The sequence below is a fragment of the Balaenoptera musculus genome, chromosome 11, assembly GCF_009873245.2.
Source record: "Balaenoptera musculus isolate JJ_BM4_2016_0621 chromosome 11, mBalMus1.pri.v3, whole genome shotgun sequence".
In the NCBI taxonomy this organism is placed as follows: Eukaryota; Metazoa; Chordata; class Mammalia; order Artiodactyla; family Balaenopteridae; genus Balaenoptera; species Balaenoptera musculus.
Window position 1 is genome coordinate 10344303 of NC_045795.1, and position 7779 is coordinate 10352081.

Consider the following 7779-nt stretch of genomic DNA (forward strand, 5'->3'; position numbering starts at 1 on the left):
TTAACCTAAGAGAATAGTCCAAAATATTAAAAATCTACTAGATTGGACCATACGAACTTGTCATTTTTATAGGTCGAAATGTTGAAGATTGGTAGTTTCATGTGGATCAACCTAATATATGCACAAAGATATTCATTGTATCATAGTTTATGATTGTGAAAAAATGGAAAAAAACGAATGTCCAACAGAGGAATGGTTAAATAAACAATGGCACAAACTTTATTTAATGAAAGCCCTTTGTAATTTTTGAGGTATAATTTGCATGTAATAAAAATCCACAGATCTTATTTCAATTTGATGATTTTTAACAATTATATACCTCATGTAACCACCACCCAAACAAGATATAGAACATGTTCGTTTTGCCACACTGCATGGCTTGTGGGATCGTCCTTCCTCGACCAGGGATTGAACCCTGGCCCTCGGCAGTGAGGGCGTGGAGTCCTAATCACTGGCCCACCAGGGAATTGCCTAATTTGGTCTGTTCTTGAACTTCATATAAATGGGATCATACAATAAGCATTGCCTTTCATCTGACTTCCTTCTGTCTTGTGTCTGTCTTCAATGTAATAGCTGGGAGATTGATCTATGTTGTTTTATCAGTAATTAGTTCCTTTCTATTGTTGAGTAGTGTTCCGTTGTATAACTGTGCCACAATGTGGTCATCCACTCTCCTATTGACGGCATTTATTTTGTTTCCAGTTTTTGGGTGTTATGAATAAGGCCATTACGAACATTTTTGCATAAGTCTTTGTGTGGACATATGTAATTTATCCCTTGTTAAAGAAAAAAATCAGTCAACTACACTTTTTAAAGCCCAGTAAGGGAGACTTTATTTAAGGGAGGTGGGCTATCTCGTTAGGTACGGGGACCACTGTGCTGGAATGTTGTAGCGGCAGGGAGAGAGAATGGGGTCAACTTGGAATACAGCTGGGGCAGGTGGGAATTTATAGCCCAGGAGCAGGGTGGGGAGCAGTGGATGGGAAATTACTAAGAGGAAACATCGGGAGTAAGGGGGATTTTGGCTAAACCAGCTAACAGGACTCTTGCTGAAGAGGGGCCAGTGTGATCAGACATCACACAGAGGATGGTAGAGGATGAGGAACCCGACCAGATATGGAGGATGGTCAGATACCTTCTTTCCTTTGGTCCCAGCACTCCAGTGTTCCATGGGAAGCCATTCTTCCCTGCTCTCAGTCGGTGTGGTTTGGGCGGGCCAGTCTTCCTCCAGGCCCCAGGCGTGAGCATGTCACCCAGTCAGAGTCAGTGAGCTTCAATTCTAGGATTTTTCTAGGAGTTATTGGAAAAAGAAGGTCTTATTTTATTGTGATACAGATTTTGAACCTTGAGCCCTTGGGGCTACTACATGGCCCGACACTGAAGCTATTATGGAGAAAGCAGACCTGAAAGATGACAAGAAATGCTCCTGGTTCTAGCTCAGCCTGAAATCGACATTTTTATTTATATAACCAATAAACTGCTTTTGTTTAAAATAGCTAGAGAAAGGCTTCTGTCTCTTATCCTGACTAATACAGGAGTCTAAGGGATAGAGAGACTAGATACAGAAATCTAAAGGCCACATGAAAAAGAAGCATCAACAAATTAAGGCTTCAGGCAGGGGCCAAACAACCCCCAGGACTCAGGACTTTCTGACAGTTGGACTGGAGAATAAGCTTGGACATGAGGCCAAAGTGGGGCCCTCCTACTGTCTCCCCATGTCTGGACCTGGGGACCTTCCATGAGCAGAGTTGGGTTCACAGAGCAGACCCTCTGAGATCCACCAGCTGTGAGGTCTCTAGGTGGGCCTCACACACTCTGAGGTCACCAGGAGAAAGGAGAGGGAGGATGGCAGAGCTGTCGCTGGAAGCTCTGGGCCTGCCCAGTGTGTACTTACCAGGAGGTGGCAGAAAGGTGACAAATATAACATAACTACAAAGTAAAGGGGCAGGGATAAAGAGACCTCTATGGTAGTGAGGTTTCTATATTGCACCTGAAGTGCTAAAATACTGATTCTAAATAGGTTTAGAAAAGTTAAATATGTACATTGTAATCCCTAGAGTAATCAAACATATTATCCAAAGAGATATAGTCCAAACACACAATAGATAAAATGTAATAATAAAAAATGTTCAAATAACCCAAAAGGAGACAGGAAAGGAAAAAATGGAAGATCAAAAAACAGAGGGAACAAATTGAAAGCAAATAGTAAAATGGTAGACCTAAATCCAAACATAGTAATAATTATATGCAATGTAAATGATCTATACCAGAGAAAATCAAGCTAAAATACTGTTAAATAAAATATGTTCTATCCTTCTTCCTTGTGAAGGGTAGCAGACTACGCCACCCCAAAATACACCACTTTGGCATGAAGATTATTTTGAGTTGAAGGCAATTGAGAAAAAGTAGATACAAGAAAATCTCTCTACTCTTCCCCTGTTGGCCTAAAAGCAGGACATAAATTTGTAAAGGTGTTCCCCCTCCCCTCTCTACCAGGAAGGACAGAAGGTAATCACCAGAGAGAACCCTTACCAGCCCAGAGACAGAATCAGAGGAATCTACGTAGTAAACTCACTCAGACTAGCCCTTATCTACCATTATTCCCCATGTATTTGCCTTCCCACAATTTGCTGTCCTAGGAACTCAAAGCCCTTTTCCTTTGTGTTGCCATTTCTCTACAAAATTATTGTTCTTTGCTAAGATGCTATATGAGCCCAAGTTCTAACCACTCCTCTGTGTTACTCATCTCTGAGTAGTCCTGTGTGAATGCGCTTTGTACATGTTAATAAGCTTCTGTTTGTTTCTCTCTTGTAAATCTATCTTTTTTAATCAGCCTAATATATGGGGCCCCAGCCAATGAATCTAAGATGGGAAGAGGGATAACAGTTTTTCTTCCCTTACACTTGACAAATATACTTTCAAACTGGAAAAATAGAATATATGTGTAAAAGTCATGACTGAAACTTGGCAAAATATTAAAGATGATGAATGCAATTATCATTGGGCACATTTGAGTGTTCTGTTCCTTGGCCATCAATGCTTAGATGAGTACTGAAATAAAGACTCTCCAAGTTCATATATTTTTGTCTACTCTATGAAATTAATTTCAGCAAAATCACTAATTATCTTGGTATAATGAAGATTTTCACATAGTTTGTTTTCTTGGGATAGGAAGGATCTAAAGGATTAAAACGTAAAATGTACTCAAATTGAACAAAGGTTGAATGATTTACATCAAAAACATAAGGTAAATGTAAAAAATTTAAAAACAAATTGATGATTTTTATTTTCTTCTAAAATATGGAAATTTCTCTTTGAAAAGACAAAAATAATTACAATTAACAAAAATCAAAATTTTAAATCATAATTAAAGTTGACATTTTAATTTAATATTTACAAATTTTAATATAATCATAGTAAATCTTGTATTGAAAATCTATTTGCAGTTTTAGTTTTTCACGTCCACATAGTTACCAATGTAAAGAATTAGAATCATGCTTCACATATGTCGTGTCTTGAGTGTATGTATGTACACACTTAAGAATAATATATGAATTGTTTAATACTGCAGAATGTTCTTTGGATGCCATGTACAACAGCTGTGAATAACGGCAACCAAAAACGAAAAAAAAAACACAGGAGGTCTACATCTGACACCATGTAAAGTCAACCAAGAAAACCCGCAAAAGGCTGCAAATAAAAAAGAGTTTATTTATGGTCTTAAAAATTGCAATTTGGGAGACACAGATTTGGGTAAAACCAGAAGAGTGTTCCAAGGAAGAGAAAGAGTCAGGGGCTTATAAAGGCAAAAGCCATGAGGCTGTACTCTAATACAGGAAAGGAAATATTTGTCCTTAAGGGATGGCTGTCAGAAGTTATTTTAGGGGAAGGGTCCATGAGTATCCCGAGTTTCTAGCAGATGTTCAGGACGCCTTTGTTAGGACAATAAATGGTCAAAAGATCGGATTCCATCCAGGCTGAGATGTGCATAGGTCACACGTCCTCAGTGGCCTCCTGGCTCCATTTTAGGGAGCTCTTTTAGCAATATTTACTCCATTTTGATTTTCCTTTCATATTAATCCCCTGATTTTTTAGCATCTCCCAAACCAATGAATTAGATACAAAGAGAAATGACAAAATGGAAGCTTGGCCTACTGGGAAGCAATATTTTGTTAGACAAGAATCTAATGGATTCATGATATCTGAGACTATTTGATAAGCTAATTAATTGGTCCTTTATTTTTCCTAAACACTTCAGCTCAAATCCTGCTCATATTCTCAAGCAGTGGCCATCTCTGAGGTTGGCAGAGGCACACGAACATTCATGGCATTTGGCATTCTTCAATGCATTTGAAGAAATGTTTCCTTGGGGCCCGAGAAGTATTACTTATGAAGCAGAGTTTAAGTCTATGGATTTCACGGTGCCAGAACAGAGCACTGGAGGTGCCTGTGTGTTTAAAGTTTATTTTCCTGGATGTTTGGAACATTTGTGAGATCACCAGTCCTCTAAAGATCAGGGTCCTGGGCAGGGGTCTCTTTTGCTTGTGTGTAAGGGTGTATATAAGAAACAGAATTTATTCAACTATACTTCAAAAAAAAAAAAAAAAAGAAACAATTTATTAGTTAGGTATTCTTTCTGTCTTTATTTTGTTTGTGTAGAATTACAGATCTCTCTTTTCGTATCATTGCTTTGTGTTTCATCTTGTCGTTGAGTTCGTGGGGTTTTTTTAAAATTAATTAATTAATTAATTAATTAATTTTTGGCTGCCTTGGGTCTTCATTGCTGTGCACGGGCTTTCTCTAGTTGCGGCGAGCAGGGGCTACTCTTCGTTGCGGTGCACGGGCTTCTCACTGCGGTGGCTTCTCTTGTTGCACAGCACGGGCTCTAGGTGCACGGGCTTCAGTAGTTGTGGCACGGGGGCTTCGGTAGTTGTGGCTCGAGGACTCTAGAGCGCAGGCTCAGTAGTTGTGGCGCACAGGCTTAGTTGCTCCATGGCATGTGGGATCTTCCCGGACCAGGGCTTGAACCTGTGTCCTCTGCATTGGCAGGCAGATTCTTAACCACTGCGCCACCAGGGAAGCCCTCGTGTTTTATAGAATTCATATTTTTATTGAGTTGTTTTATAGCAAAGGCGTTATAGATAATTCTCTTCTTGAGTTATATTTTCTTTGATACTGGGTTCTGTGTCTTTATTTCTAATCTTGTTTGTTTCCTTCTCCTTTAAAAAATATATTTTCATAACACATAGTTTGTTTTCACCTTCTTAATACTTAATGTAGGCAACTCTATCCAGACCTTCAATTTGCTTCGATGTGGATGAACTCATCACAAATATTTTCTCATTTTGATGTGAGACCTGTTTGTCTCACTGTCTGAACTTCAGCTTGAGGGCGTGGTTCTTGTGCTCTATCCACTTTTCAATAGCCTGAAGTTGTAACATTGATGGGAGAGAGCTCAGCTGTAATTGCCTCCAGCCTTTCTTGGAGAGATTGGACTCTAAAATCTTTTTGAGGTTTTATTAAGTATCTTGCTATAGACTTTGCTTCACCATAATGGGTTGGCTGTTGAGGAAGAGGAAATGGAGGAGTAATTCTATTTCCATTAGAAGGAAAAATTTCCTCAAGTGTATGTTTCTGTTAGAGAGAGTCAAACCTGCCTATTCAAGCCCTCATTTTACTTGCCTTCCCCCAATAGCTGGAAAATAGCATTTTTGGAAGATTAGTCTTGCATCAGTTGTCAAGATGGATTGAAATGGAGGAGATTGGAGTCAGGGAGAGCAAAGAGGTAACTCTTATGGTAATGTTGGTGAGAAATGAATTAGGTTGAAACTGAGTATGAAGGGGAAAAAGTAAAACATTTGAGGGGAAAAAACCGCCACAAATCTATGGTGACAGAAGAGACAAGATAACTAAGGACTGAAAATATTCAAAATTTATATATATAACCTTGGAGACTGAAAGATTGATAATGCTATCTGCTGCATGCTGAAAACTGTATTGATTTTTTTTAAATGTGCAGGAAAAGATTAGCTCAGTTTGGGTATACAACTACTTCAAAAGTGAAAAAGAAAGCAATGTGTTGTTGATTACATATAATCAATAATAATAAACATAACATTATATATAATCAATGTATTATTAATATAATAATAGTATGTGTTACTATCATGTAGTAGAATATACATATACTATATATTATTATATATATATAGAGTAATATATATGTTATTCTAGAGGCACATGTATTAAAATATTTAACACATTTTGCAAGGGGGTTTATAGATGGATTTATTTTTCCTTGTACTTCCCTTTATTTTTCAACTTTTCTACAAATGAACATGTATTCCTTTTATAATACAGAAGAAGTTGCAAAAAAGGGAGGTATTAAAGTGTATAGTACTATATTTTATGCAACTTGCCATGAAAAATTATTAAACAGTTTTTTAAAAAAAAACCTTGACCAGAGAAGCTTCAGTGCTATTGAGCATTTCAAATGCGGCTGGTCCAAACTGAGAAGAGCTGTACGTGTAAAATACAAAATGAGGGACTTCCCTGGTGGCACAGTGGTTAAGAATCTGCCTACCAATGCAGGGGACATGGGTTCGACCCCTGGTCTGGGAAGATCCCACATGCTGCAGAGCAACTAAGCCCGTGCGCCACAACTACTGAGCCTGAGCTCTAGAGCCCTCGAGCCACAACTACTGAGCCCGCGTGCCACAACTACTGAAACCCATGCATCTAGAGCCCGTGCTCTGCAACAAAAGAAGCCACCGCAATGAGAAGCCTGCGCACTGCAATGAAGAGTCGCCCCGGCTCATTGCAACTAGAGAAAGCCCGCGCACAGCAACAAAAACCCCAATGCAGCCAAAAATAAATAAATAAAAATAAATAAATTAATTAAAAAACAAACACCAAAATGAGCTTCAAAGATTCACCGCAAAAAAAAAAAAAGAATACAAAATATCTCCTGCATTTTTAGACATTGGTTACACATTGAAATGATAAGTTTGGATATATTAGGTTAAACGAAATACATTATTAATATTAACTCCATGTATGTCTTTCTATCCTTTTTAAACATGCGTACTAAAAAAACCCTTTAAATTACATGTGTGGTTTGCATTTGTGACTATGCTTTTATGAGGCAGTGCTGGTCTGTATTTCATCCAACTTATTTATTTATTTATATTTTATTTTTATTATTTATTTATTTTTAATTTTATTTATCTATTTATTTATTTTTTTTAAATTTATTTATATTTTGGGCCACGCCTTGCAGCATACGGGATCTTAGTTCCCTGACCAGGGATTGAGCCCATGCCCTCTGCATTGAGAGCTCGGAGTCTTAACCACTGGACCGACAGGGAAGTCCCCATCATCCAATTTTTAATAAACCAGTGAAAACCAAGTGACTTCAAGTGCTCTATTTTCCAGTGTCAACTATTTCTGTACCATTCGATAAAAGGCGTTACCCTCTCTGAGCCATTTTTACTCACACTTCTGACACCAGATGTGTGGGGAGTTTTTCCACACCGACTTTCTACAACTCTCCAGGCACCAACTAGGTGTCTTATAATTCAATTCAACAACTCTGGGAGTTAGTGTCAGACTACACGTATTTAAGAGCTCAGTCCCACAAGACGTTCCCCACTTCAGGTGCCAATTACAAATCTCAGGTTGTACCTATTTGTACTGCTCTTTTATATAAGGGACTTGAGCATCCATGGATTTTGGTATCCACAAAGTCCCAGAACCAATCCCCTGTGGATACCAAGGGAT